The sequence below is a fragment of the Heterodontus francisci genome, chromosome 12 (genome assembly GCF_036365525.1).
Source record: "Heterodontus francisci isolate sHetFra1 chromosome 12, sHetFra1.hap1, whole genome shotgun sequence".
NCBI lineage: Eukaryota > Metazoa > Chordata > Chondrichthyes > Heterodontiformes > Heterodontidae > Heterodontus > Heterodontus francisci.
Window position 1 is genome coordinate 75,446,573 of NC_090382.1, and position 14,573 is coordinate 75,461,145.

Genomic DNA, 14,573 nt, shown 5'->3' on the forward strand with positions numbered 1-14,573 from the left:
CATGTGTCCGTCAACAGCCAGCATGCGTATTTTCGAGCTCTCCTGTAATTCTGTTATTTTGTAATTAAGAACTGTCAGGCAAACCCCCACCTGCCAAGACTGAGGCACACATTACTTTGCCACATGAACAGAAACTTAAAATTGCAAATCCTGAGTGGAAGGACATTTGCATAATACCAGACAATGGGCGCCCCAGCAGTTGCTTCCCAATACACAGAAGTGGTCAGACCAGTTTTAGCCACATGACTATGGCTGTTGCAGAGAATTTGCGCTTCCCACGAAGGATTTTTGAAGAGACTATTCCATATAAGGAGCTAGTCACATGACTAGCCTGCTGGGAAACCTGGGAGTTTTTTTTGAATTTGAACGCCCAAGAAAAGGGATTTGAGGCAGAACGCCATGTGCACCTGGAACTGAAGCAAGAACATCGTCTCCCTGTCTGTCTGCCTATCTCTCAAGGAACTGAAACCATTGACGACATGTGAAACTCAAAGAGAGAAAGGTTTGCCACGTGAACAAAGTTTTAAGAAGATTACTGGGCCCCAATGAAATACAGAGACTTTAACTTCAGTCAAGGACTACAGCGAGCTCAAGAAACAGTAACAAGATATTGCCTCAAACTGTTCTTACTTTTCTTTTCTTCTCTTTTCTGTCCCTATTTTACATATTTAAATTGTGTGTGCATGCTAGCGTGAGTGCGTCATACATCCGTAGGCGTGAACCGTATTGGAGTTACGTTTAAGGTTTAATAAATTTCATCTTTCTGCTTTAAACCAAAGGAAGCCTGTGTGTGCTCAGTTATTTGCTTGATAATTGGAAACTCTGAACACATTCACAAAGGGGGAGCTCAAAACATAGTGTGTTTAAAATTAAACCCTGTTACAATAAGAGCAGGTAAAGACAGCAAGTGACCCCTAGACATATTGCTCACCTGGTCATAACAGAACTCTTCATTCAACTTACCACTCATCCTGAATGTTTGGTATGTTTGTAATGAGAACCCAAAACACAACACTTCTAATATAAAGCTCCCATTCTCATGTTTAAATCCATTCATATCTTTGCCCCTCCCTAAAATTGTAGCCTCTAGCCCTCCATTCCTCCAGAACTCTCATTCCTCTGACTCAGATCTCTTGTGCATTCCACTCTCACCTTTACTCCACCATTTGCAATGCTATCTTCTGCTGTTCTGCTCCCACGCTCTCTCTGGCTCACCGCCTCCCTCTCATCCTACAAGACCTTCCTCGAGAACCACATGTTTGATCAAGGTTGTGGCCATCCTTCCAAATATTCTTGGGCCTGAATTGAATTTTGTCTGATTGCATCTCTGTGAAGTGGCTTTCCATTTCAACATGTGAACCAAGACAGTGGATGTTGACAAGCTGTCTGATCATTGGGAACAGCCATTGCCAAGATTATCCTGTCCTAATTCAACTTGCAGTTTTGCACAGGATCACTGGGCAGCAATTGGGTGCGGGACTGAAAATGATTTGCCACCTCTACCCAATCCCAAGGGTGTTCCAAACAATTGTCGTGCATTTTATTTTTTTTAACAAATCCCTCTAATTTCCAACAGGGCCTCTTTATTCCAATGATGAATGCTATTATTTTGCATATGTGTGAGGCTGAACAAACTGGAGTTGCATGTTTATATCCATGTAAAGCTTTGTGCTATTCCCAGGCAGACACTAGTACAGTGATGGATGTGATAGTCTCCTGCTCCTGACCAGGAGATAGTTTGCAAGCAGCTGCATAGTGTGGATTTGGATTAACCCTTGAAGCTCTAAAATATAGAATGGGGGAGAGGTGATACATGAGAATTACTTAGAAAAGATGTATCACACTCTTTAACTGTCACTGACAAAAGCAGTTATTTCACAGTTTTCATTATGAATCATATCTTGTTACAAAAAACATTTTTCACATTACAAACATTCAAAGTTGTTTTTGTTCATTTATTTTTTCAAATGCATTTCTTCTGAAATGGGGCCAATAATGTAATTCCAGATGTCTGTGCTCTGCATTCCCTAATGTAGGCTCAATTCCTGAACACAAATTGTGCACAAGGCATATTAAAGACCCCCCAAATTATGCAAACGAATCTCACAATGTGATTGAAGCATCTCAGCAGTGCTCATTTATAATTTTAATGCAGGGTGGTCCACAGCCATCCTGTAAATCATAGAATCATACAGGAAAGATAGAAACTATTCGGCTCAACATTTCTGTTGCTGGCTCTTCAGTAGAGCTATCCAATTACTCCCACTCCCCTGCTATTTCCACATAGCTCTGTAATTTTCTTTCCTTCAAGTATTTATCCAATTCTCTTTTGAATGTTAATATTGAATCTGCTTCCACCACAATTTCAGACACCTCTGGTTCTTTTGCCAATCAACTTAATTATGGGTTGGATTTTACGGTGGGCGGGAGGGAGCCATCCACCGACTGAAAAGTCAGTGGTGATCCTGCCTCTGCCAGGCTTGGGGATCTAGACCGGATATTACGGTTCCCAGCCCCTTAATTGGTCTTGGGTGGGACGTCCACCTCCTTGAAGCAGCAAGTCCCACTTAATGGATCTGCCAGCCAATCAGCAGACCAGTAGCTCATAGCCTCAGCAGTGCCACCGGGAGCAGTGGCCACTGCTGGCACTGCAGCACAGCTCAAGGATGAAGATGACGGATTACACCAGAAAACTGGTAAGTTTTTGGGGCTTCGCCAGGGGCAATCGATCGGGCCCCAACAAGGCAAGGAGGGTTGGTTAGCGGCGGGCGGCGTCTTGGGCATTGGAGCAGTTGGGGCCCACTGTCGGGCACAGGCTGCCCAATCAGGAGGCGCCCCCCCAGGCCATCCAAAGGCCCCCTAGTTTTATCAGGCGGTTTTTCTGAGGCCTCAGCCGCCCGCCAGCCAACCTTAAAGTCCCCGTGGCAGCGGGTGGAGGTCCTTAAGTGGCTGTTAATTGGCCACTTAAGCATTTTGATTGGCCTGAGGCAGGCTGGCCTTTTCTCACCGCCGCTGTCCCGTGTAAATCGGCAGCGGGCCAGGAAGGGCCCCCCAAGCCTCCCACTCCATTTTACGTGCATCCACCATCACCAGCCTGCTCTTTTGGGGGACGTAAAGTTCCACCCTGTATCGTATGACCTTCTGCCATTGGAAATACTTTCTCTTCATTTGATCTATCAAAACCCTTCATGATTTTGAATACCTCTGTCAAATCTCCCCAGAACCTTCTTTACTCTAAGCAGAACAACCCCAGTTTCTCTAATATCTCCATGTAACTGAAGCCTTTCATCCTTGATACCATTCCAGTCAATCTTTTCTGCACCCTCTCCAAGACAGTGTGGTGTCCAGAATTGGATGCAATGCTCCAGTGATCAGAGGGAAGGGAAGGGGGACGGGGGAAAGGGAGTCAATTGCTTAAATAATCTCAGCCGGGTGGGGGTGCAACTGTGGGGGCCTGACTATCCCAGGGCGGGTGGTGGCAAGGACTGTGGGGAAGGAGAGATGTGATCAGAGTCCTGGGAAGTGGAGGCCTTGGCGCAAGGAGGTTGGAGGCCTGGTGGAAATCAGAGGTCTGGGGTGGAGGTTGGAGGCCTTAGGGCAATTGGAGGTCTGTAAGGGATGTCAGAGGCCTTGGTCAGGGGAGGTAATTGGGGATGGGATCAGAGACCTGGAGAGTTGGAGGCCGTGGTGGAGGGAGGTTGATGGTCTGGCAGGGAAGCCAGAGGTCTGGGGTGGATTGGAGGTCTGAGGCCTCAGTGAGGGGCAGGGAAGTTTTTTTTTAAATTTTAGAGATACAGCACTGAAGCAGGCCCTTCAGCCCACCAAGTCTGTGCCAACCGACAACCACCCATTTATACTAATCCTACATTAATCCCATATTCCCTACCACATCCCCACCATTCTCCTACCACCTCCCTACATTAGGGGAAATTTACAATGGCCAATTTACCTATCAACCTGCAAGTCTTTGGCTGTGGGAGGAAACTGGAGCATCGAGCAGAAACCCATGCGGTCATAGGGAGAACTTGTAAACTCCACACAGGCAGTACCCAGAACTGAACCCGGGTCGCTGGTGCTGTGAGGCTGCGGTGCTAACCACTGGACGGCACAATGGGTTTAGAAGGTGCTGTCGAAGGAGGCTTGGCGAGTTGCTGCAGTGCATCTTGTAGATAGTACACAAGCTCTCCTGTTATTTGAAGTGATTCAGACCACTTTATGTAGGAATTTTGATGAGAACATGATTCTGGTCTGCAATATCCAACTGCCTGCATTACTTCAAATTACATGGGACTTGGGTAGGAACAGTTCCAAGGTAGAAGGGAAAGAGTAAGGTGGAGGGAATAGGAAGGGAGGCTGAGAAAGGGACTATGAAGAGGCAGGAAGGAAATACATATTCACAAGTTTTAGAGTGGGGCAGTAGTTTAAACCTGCTGGTATGGCCCCGATTAGAATGATCCATGATCACATTGATAACATGGATTAAAATTCGACATTTGCTATTAGTTGAAAAAAAACTAGATGATTTGCTGACCAACAGTCTCCCAAGACCGAAAACTTGAGGAAATAAGATCCATCAAAATTCCCTTTCTAGATGAAAGAAATGCAATGTTCCAAATTCCAAGATACTTGAACATGCACCAAATTAAGTGTAAAAAAAAACTTCGACGATTATGTTACAATCCAATTTATTTTCATATATCTGTGGCTTAAAATTGGTATCATTGTTAAATTGTAAGATTATTGGGGGCTGTATCAGATAAGTTGAAGTTGTTGGGTTAGCTTTTGCTAATTTTCTAGGTAAGTGTATATGGATCATGAGAACTGGTGCAGTAACATTAGCTGGAGTAGGAATGCAATGGTAGTTGCAGAGCCAACAGGATAGGCAGCAAGAATGCAGCAGAAACTGAAAAAGGCAATGACAGAATCAGGAGCATGACATCCAACAGGATTAGGAAATGAATTGGTAACAAGAAGCACAAGGAACAAGAGTGGATTTGACAGTGACAATTCAGTAGGAATGGGAGAGTGAGTGGCAGAACTTCCAGGTGTCAATGAAGTTTGTTACTGCCTAATGATGGAAAATAGCCTATTTCCAGACACCAGCATTGTTCCCTGTATATTTTTATTACCAGCATTAGAAAAGAGCCACAAGTGGCGCAGGACCATTAAAACTGAATCACGGGGAATTTTAACCTGCAAGGGCGGACAGGTGTAGGTGCATTCGGGGAGTTAAAACATGTAAAAAAATCAGCATATTGGAAACTCAACATGAACCTGCTCACTTCCACATCTAACAAGTGCACTTTTGAAGGAGTGTGGAAACCACTAAGCGGCAGGCAGGTTAGCGATTAGAATATGTAAAATGTGTCACCAAAGTTGTCTGTGTGCCTTTAAGACTGAAAAAAAGGATTTGTGTATTTAGTAATCCGAGCAAAGGCTAAACAAGTTCCATTGTTGGTGGTAATATTAGCACCACAAACAGATAGCCGAGTATCTGAATCTTTATTTGGAGATTTGGATTATCCAGATGAAATATTTAATACATCTTCTATAATTGCAGCACAACAAGCTGATCCAGAGTTACATTGAATAGCACAGTCGGCTCTCACAGAAGATGAGGCAAAAGGAGTTCCAGAAGGCTTTTATACTGAAGACGGGGTTTTGAGGAGGAAATGGAGATTGCCTCATAGACCTGCGGATGAAGACTGGACAGTTGTTCGACAGATAGTGGCACCAACCAAATATTGCGAGGAATTATTAAGGTTAGCACATAACATTCCTCTATCAGGACATAGGGGGATTCGAAAGACTAAATCACATATAAGTCAACATTATTACTGGCCAGGCCTTACAAAAGACGTGAAGCAATTTTGTAGGACATGCCATACATGCCAAATGGTGGGAAAACCACAACCTATGATAAAATTGGCACCCATACCAGTTATTGAGGAACCATTTGGTAGGGTATTGATACAATGCGTAGGACCCTTGCAAGAACAAAAGCAGGACCTTAATACATACTTGCTATCATGGATATGGCTACTCGATTTCTAGAGGCTATTCCTTTGAGGAATTACTGCTAAAGTAGTGGCAGAGAAGTTAACCCAGTTCTTTACAAGATATGGATTACCACTTGAAGTTCAATTGGATCAAGGTTCTAATTTCATGTCAAAGATATTTCAAGAGGTCATAGGTAATTTGGGTATCATACAGTTAAAATCTTCAGCAGATCATCCACAGACACAGAGAGCTTTAGAGAGGTACCATCAAACTCTTGTTACGACCAGGTGAGAAATGTGTCTAAGAGTCTTTTACTGTCTTCACCTGGTCTTATTGTAACAGGGTTTAATTTTTAAACAGTGTTTTGAGCTCCTCCTTTGGTGAATCCTTGTTCACCACTTTCCAATTATGAAGCAAAGAAATTAGCATAAACAGGTTTTCTTAGGTTTAAAGAAGAAAAGTGAAATTTATTAAAGCTTAAACTTAAACTCTAATATGGTTAATGCTTACAGATATACGACACACCCATGCTAGCATGCATGCACGATACATACATGCAAATGGGGACAGAAAAGAGCAGAAGAAAAATAAAATGGAGAGGTTTGAGGCAATATCAGAAGAGTGTCTTGTTTACTGTGCTTCGAGGTCACTGTAGTTCTTTTGTAAGTAGTTTTGCTTTTCATTGTGGCCCAGTATTCTTCTTAAACCTTGTTTACTGTAGGAGACTCTTCTCTCTTGGGGTTCATGTGTCTTCAACGGTTTCCGAAGCTGAGTGAGATGAGAGCAGACAGGAGAGAGGCATTCTCAGTCCAGGAGAAAAAAGCTTTCTGAGTTCAAAATCCCCGTTGGAAGTTCAAATTCAAAAAACTCCAACAGTCAGCCAGTCATGTGGCCAAACTGGTCCGACCACGTCTGTTTGTGTATTCGGTCATCTTAGCAGTTAACCTGGAATGCTAGTCTTTCCACCTTTAATGTTTGGTAATCAAAAGTCCATTGTGGATTAAATTGGAGCAGGGAATAACTCCTTTGTCCTTTGAAGTACTGTCTGTTGATATGCTAATGTCTCTCTCCAGCCAAAGTGTCCAATTGTTTTTTAAAGTAAGTTCTTTCTTCACCAACAACAGCCCAAAATCAATGTTCAGGTGGCAAAATTAATTTCCCTCATTCTTGGCAGATGGGGGGCTCTCAAAACAATGATTCAAGCATACTTCATGAATATCCCCATTATTGGGATAAAGGGCTAGACTTTCTTTTATTTGCTACCAGAGATTCACCAAATGAGTCTACAGGTTTTAGTCCTTTTGAATTGGTTTATGGGCATGAAGTAAGAGGTCCTCTGAAATGCATCAAAGACAGATTCTTAGAACAAAGGAATGAATCTTCAATACTAGACTATGTATCTGTGTTCCAGGAAAGGCTTATGAAAGCTTGCAAAGTGGCTCAGGAATACCTCAAGACATCCCAAGCCATTAGGAAAAAATGGGCAGACAAGAATGCAAAGATCCGAATTTTTCAACCAGGGAATGAAGTATTAGTATATTTACCATTACAGGGTGAACCATTAAAAGCACGGTTCAGTGGTCCATATAAAGTGGTCAAAAGAATGGGTAAGGTAAACTACTTTACTGACATGCATGATCGCCGGAAAAAGAATTGGTTGTGTCATATCAATATGTTATTGCAATATTATTGCAGAAAGGAGGAAAGGCCAGTATAGGTATGTCAGGTAATGGCGACTGTTGAGAAGGAAAAGAATAGTGAGGATGAGGTAGAAGGAGGTCTGGACAATTCTCAGATTGAACCGCCTACTATCCGGTTAGCAATACAGAACGGCAAGGAAAATTGGACAACATACATTTGTACTTAGATGCAGAGAAATGTGAAGATCGAACAAGGCTACTCACAGCATTTAGAAGAGTTTGTAGGGATAAGCCAGGATGTACAACTTTAGTCACACATGATGTGGATACAGGGGAATCCGTTCCTATAAAACAACATCCTTACTGCTTAAGTACAGACAAACAGGCCCAAGTAAAAGCAAAAATCCAATACCTGCTGGAAAACAACTTAATTGAACATTGTCAAAGCAGCTGGAGTTCACCAATAGGTTTAATGTCGAAACCTGATGGGTCAGCTCGACTTTGCATAGACTACAGAAAAGTCTATGCAGTAACGAAGGCAGACTCCTACCCAATTCCTCGCTTAGAAGACTGTATTGACAAAGTTTTATGTGTCTTCCAGAGATAAGCTTGTTAAAGGGATACTGGCAAATTCCTTTAGCAGACTGCGCTAAGGAAGAATCAGTTTTTGTTACACTGGACGGGTTTTTCAGTAGCAAGTGATCCCACACAGGCTCATGGATACTTGAGAAACTTCACAGAGAATAGTGAACCCAGTAGTGGTCAGTGTTCCTAACTGTGCAGTTCACCTAGCTGAGGTGATGGTCTATAGGGGCACTTGGAAGGAAAACATGAAAGAACTGGGAGACTATCTTTGGAAGCTTGCAATTGGCTGATTGAAACAACCTTTGTGAAAAAAAATTAAAAACCGAAATGCCGAAATGTTTTGATGGAGTTTATTGTTACAATCTTATCATTTGAAAATTGTACACATTTTGGGAAAAGACAATGTTATTGCTGATGCTTTGTCATGAGTTTAACCTTGTTGAGTTCCAGGAATAACAACGGTATAAAGCAAAGTTTTGCTAATTACCAGTAGAATGAATGGGGGCATGAAGGCGAAAATATGTAAATTTTTCTTTTTCAATTTTTGTTTTACATTGTGATGAAATGCATTCAAGAATGGCATTTCATTTTGCCAAAGGAGGAGGTGTCACAAAAGTTGTCTGTGTGCCTTTAAGACGGGGAAAAAGGATTTCTATGAGAATAGTGAATGCTGAACTGGGTGGGGCAATTGCAAGGTAATTTGTTTTTCCAAGTCACTCAGCAGAGAGAAATGACTGTCACATGACTGGCTGCTGGGGAGTTTTTAGTTTCACTTTTGCAAGAAGAGATCAGTTTTGGATGGAACCTGTTTGGAGACCAGACAAAGAGACCTCTCTCTGAAAGGAAGTAAAATACCAGTTTGCAGCTATAAACTAGGTAAGAATACAGCCCAGAAAGCTTTTTCTCTTGAGGAATAATTCTTGAATAAGTGAAATTCTAATTTCTTCATGAAGTTAAAAGAACTTTGAAGGAAGTGAAAATCTAAGGTATGGGAGCTAAAACCCTTGTTGCTGTTTATGCCTGAAGAGAGAGGGGAGACCCAGGAAGAGGAGTTGCAACACTCTGTGGAGAATCACTGCTTTGGAGAAAGGCTCCTTTGCTGATAGGAAGCCATGCATTATGAAGGGTGGAAAGATACCTGTTGTCTCCAGTCTCTGGAAACTCTCTTGCCTCAAAAGTGAGTCCTGTTTCCTTTTTGTATGTTTGAAAGATCCTAAAATCTCCGGAAAGTTTCTGCTGTTGGACTGCTACTTAGAAATCCAAGTAGGGTTGTGGCTATACCTTTTGCTGGGAGAACTGTGTGACGCCTGCTGCAGATGAGTTGCCTTGAACACCTAACCACAGACTGTTGATTAATTTCACCTGGAGACTTTGAGTGGCATCTGACTATTCAACTCTGAGACACCTCACCATACCAGAAATATTCTACCAGTTATTTTATTATTCCGAAGAAACTATTGCAACTTAAATCAATCTTTTAAAACCGGTTAACCACTGGGATTTTGAATGTCTGTGTGTGCATGAGGGTTAGGAAGAATAAGAAGTTATAAAATCTGTTCAGATATATAGATTTAACTCAGTATCGTTTAGAATTGGTTTATTCGTTAATAGTTAATTGGTTGTTGTTTTTAAAAAAACCTGGTTTGGTGCTTTATTCTGGGGAAAAAATTCATTGTTTAATTTGGCTAATTTCCGGTAGGTGAGAAACTTTACTAATATTCTGTGACCTGTGGAGTAGTGAGACTGAATTAACAGTGCATTACTCCCGCCTTGGTCATAACAAGTGGCAATTGAATGAAGATTTAACCCTGTATTCTGGCTTTAACAGCCACTGCATGGATTTCCCGAGCTGCGTGACACTCGCCAGGATCAACAAGGTTACAGTGGGGATTGTTGGGTCTGTGAAAGTGACGAGCTGGAAAGTCGTTAAATACTGAACTATAACTTCCTTGTCTAGGTGAAAAGCTTTACCTCGCATGAATTGTTCTGAGCTTGTTCTTTCACTTCTTTGGAAGTATTTTCCGATACTTTGAGGTCATTTTTGCTATCTTGGACTTTTTTGAGTTTGATCTGCTGTTCCCTACTGACAGCCCTCACTGCAGCATGCAAGCAGCTTATGCAGCTCTACCTTGGACCTCTGATGAGGAACGAGATCAGCAGCATCAGCAACACCAACAGCAGAAGGAGAGCCAGCAGCAGTAGCAGCTGCCTTTTCCTCAGCCACCTGCCACTCTGCTGGACAAAGGGATGAACACAGAGCTCCAGCTCGAAAGAGACAAAATCCCCAACAGAGTATACAGACAGAGGGTCAGCTTTTTGACATGATTCAGCAACAGTGCTTCAGGAGGCTAAGACTTTCTCAACAGGTCGTTGCTGACATCTGCAGCCTCCTGGAACAAAACCTCCTTTTAAGTGGACCAGGTGGGCATGCATTGCCAGTGGTCATAAAAGTCACTACAGCCCTGAATTACTTTGCCTCCATCTCCTTCCAAGGATTTTCTGGTGACATCTGCAGGATTTCACACCTTCCTTTCCCAGGTGACCAGTGCCATCTTTACCAGTGCCGCCACTTATGTCCATTTTGCTACTGATGAGGCCAATCAGAATGAGAGGGCCCTCAGATTTTCTGCAATGGCTAGATTCCCAAAGGTACAGGAAGTCATAGACTGCATATATGTGGCAGTCAAGGTGCCGTCAGCTCATCCAGGAGTATTTGTCAATCGAAAGGGATTCCACTCCATCAATGTTCATCTGGTATGTAACCACCAGAAAACATTCATGCATGTCTGTACAAGATATCCTGAAAGCTGCCATGATCCCTCCATTCTGCAGCTAAGGACATGGCTGATGACACCTGTGAGGAGCTCTGAAACTGATCAACAGGAAAGGTCCAACTGGAGCCACATGAGCACAAGAGTGGTCATTGAGCAAGCCATTGGATTGCTGAAGATACGATTCAGGTGCCTGGAAAAATTTAGGGACACCTTTCAGTAGGCACCAGCAAGGGTGTCCAGAATGGTAGTCGTCTGCTGTTCCTTGCACAACATAGCACAAAAGAGAGGACTGGAGCTGCAGGAGGAGGAATGTGATGGCCACTCTGCATCTCTGGAGGAGGAGGAAGAGGAGGAGAAGGACCAACAGCAGCAGTAGGAGGAAGAGGAGCTTGATATGGCCAGGGTCCCTGCAGCCACTCACCTTGTTGCCAGCGATGCCTGCAGTGGACTCATACAGGCATCATTCAGCTAACCTGTGGTTGTGAAGTCATATGACACACCAATGCTGATCACACTCCCCCAAACACAAAGCATTCCCACAGTCAATAATCCTTCCATTTCACTGAAACCCATTGCTCGTCTTCTACTCTGGTCATACCATTTTCCTCAAGACTGATGGACATATGGCAGCAAGAGATAACTGGACCTCAACACCGAAAACAAAATTGACATAGAGACATACTTCCAAACACCCAAGTAAGTCCCTTTGCAAAACTACAAAGTCTTTCTCTTCCTTTTTCTATTACTTCTATGCGGTGCTACCCCTGTGGCTTCAGCAGAGCTAGAGGTTCGTTCCTTTGCTCTGACAGCTGACCGGCGACATCTGGGTTTTAGCGTCCATGAGGCCCTATTAGAGACTGTGGGGGATGGGTGTGAGATGGCAATAGATGAAAGTGTCAGTACTGGCTGTTCAGATAGGGATGTGAGGAGATACCTCGAGAGAAAGGAATGGGTGGAGCTGCAAAGTGTGTTGGTCTGAGCAGTGCTCTACAGATCAGTGATGACTTAGAGTTCTGTCTCCGAGTGAGGACATACACAAGTGTCATCTATGTACTGCAGCTCAATGACTGAGGTTGGAATGACCTTAGTTTTGGAGTGGAGGCAAGGACATCATTGTTGACTCCTGTACTGAAGCATACAAGAGGATGGGCCTTACTTTTAACATCCAGAAAACTAAGGTCCTTTTCCAATCCCCTCCCACAGCACAACATCACCCCCGCACCCCCCACCCCTCCCCCACGTCAATCAAGATCCACACAGGACCCTGGAAAATGTGGACCACTTTCCATATCTCGGGAGCTTCCTCTCAACGAATGAGGACAGAGGAAATGCTTTAAGGATGTTCTCAAAGCCACACTGAAGAGATCCAACATACCCACAGATTCATAGGAATCCCTGGCCTGTGATCGTTCAAAATGGAGAAGGAACATTCGGGAAGGCACCTAGCACCTTGGGAGGCTTCAACGGGAGCAGGCAAAGGCCAAGTCCAGGCAGCGCAAGGAGGGCACAGCCCTCCCAAGCAATTCATCTACTCAATTCTTCAAACACCACCTGCCCCACATGTGTTAGAGTCTGTGGATCCACATTGGACTTGTTAGCCATCTCAGAAAGCGCTGAACCGGAGTGGAAGCAAGTCTTCCTTGATCCTGAGTGACTGACTAAGAAAAAGAAGAAGCTGTACAGGTGAAAGTTGGGGAAGGCAGTTGAATATAGGATACCACTCACCATTCCTGCATTAATGAGGTCATTGAAACTCTTCCAGCACTGTATCCATGTGTGAGATACCACACTCATGCTGCTGTCCTACTGAACCACTTCCAGACACAACTGTTTGGCTTCAAAGGCCGGTCTCTTCCTCCCAGCCATTGGGAACAATATTCCTCTGTGGGCCCTTACAACCCGCAACATGACCATCGGTTTGCCTCAGAGCACCAGGAGGGGGACGCCTTCCCAGGTTGAGCCTCCATTATTGTGCTTACTCCCTTTCTCCTGACAGTTTTATAATGGATCCATTCTGATGCCTGCAGGGGTCCCTTTAAATAGAGAGTTTTCAGCTGTCAGGTGTGATCTCATCATGCCTGCCTGCTGTGATTGGTTGGGAAACCTGGAAGCAGGATGTTACTGCCAAGGCAGAGTTAAAAAGCCATGGCACAGCTCGTTCCTAGATCTTTCGGGTTCCCAACCCACTGCTAGACTCCCATGCTGCGAGTGCTAATGTTAAAATTCTGGCTGTAGTGTCTCATGGGTCAACGACAGTGCAACAGGAAAGTTTACTCATAAGCATGGATATCAGGTATGAAAGATTGGCTGTCCACATTAAATGGAAATAGTGGTGTATGATAGGACTCAGTGTCCATAGATTAACCAAGAAAAAAAGCAGCCAAGAATCCTTACCACTATCTAATGATCCATACTAGATATGGATGCGCATGAATGCTGGATGAGGACTCAGCAATGATTACTGCTCTTCTCTCACCCTTGATATGACGACCTTTTAACTTTCATTCCCAAAGCTTGCCAATAGAAAATGTTCACTTTGGTGAGGGACAAGAGGCCAAAGAGACAAATTAAAGAATGACTACTGTTGGATTAAAAAGGACAAAGTGTTATGGTTAGATTAATGATGTAGAAGTCAATTGTCAAGTCTGTCTACCATTCTGAATGGAGGATGAATAAATCCTGAAGAATCAGAAAATGGAAACACATTTGCAGAATAAATTCAATCAAACTGCATGGGATTGTGGGAGAAATATCTGAATATTGTCATCAATTTATTTAATCGTTATTTTCTACAGGACATGGCACCAACACTAAAAATCCTGAAAGCAAGCTTTATATTTTTAAAATTGGAGCCTGGATGGTAGGTGAATGCCACTAAAGCATTCATGTGTTACTGCTGATAAGGCAAGTGGCAGTGATATAAAAAGCCTACACCTTGAATTTATTACCCTAATGACTCTCACAAAAACAGTTGCCAATAACATCTTAATTTCAAAAGCCTAATCTCTGTTCTGAGACCACAGACTTGCAAATAACAACTGTGATGAGAAAAATGAACAGTGGTGTTTGTCTCAGGGTAGCAGCTGTTTGAGAGTAACCAGTTTCTTGCAGCTTTCCTCATGTAGTGGCAAGAGTCCAAGGTCCATGTGTGAAGCTGCCTCCTGTGTACACATTGAAGGGAGCCTTAAAGCAGCAGGTTCTACACTGCTCCACAGAGTAACATCGGTGCCCACTCCTTGCGGTTCAATGTAGCTGGGCAGATGCAGATGAGCTACAGGTCAGTGTCAGTACCATGCACCTAGTCCCAATGAAGTTTAAAAGTCCTGGGAATGTGTTCGCTTCATAGCATCTATGCCAGCTCTATTAGCTGTTACTGAAAAAGCCATCGATGTCTGTAGAAGCTGTTCTCAGCACATTGATGCTGCAGAGATATCTTGGGCTGCCACCATTTTCAGGATTTTCTGATGTTGTGGGTAAGTTCCTGTAATGTGTTACAGAGGTAGGTAGTGGACTACTCCCATTTGTCTGTCATCCAAAGGTTCTAAAAGAGGCAGTTGCAGAGAGATGGTGCTTA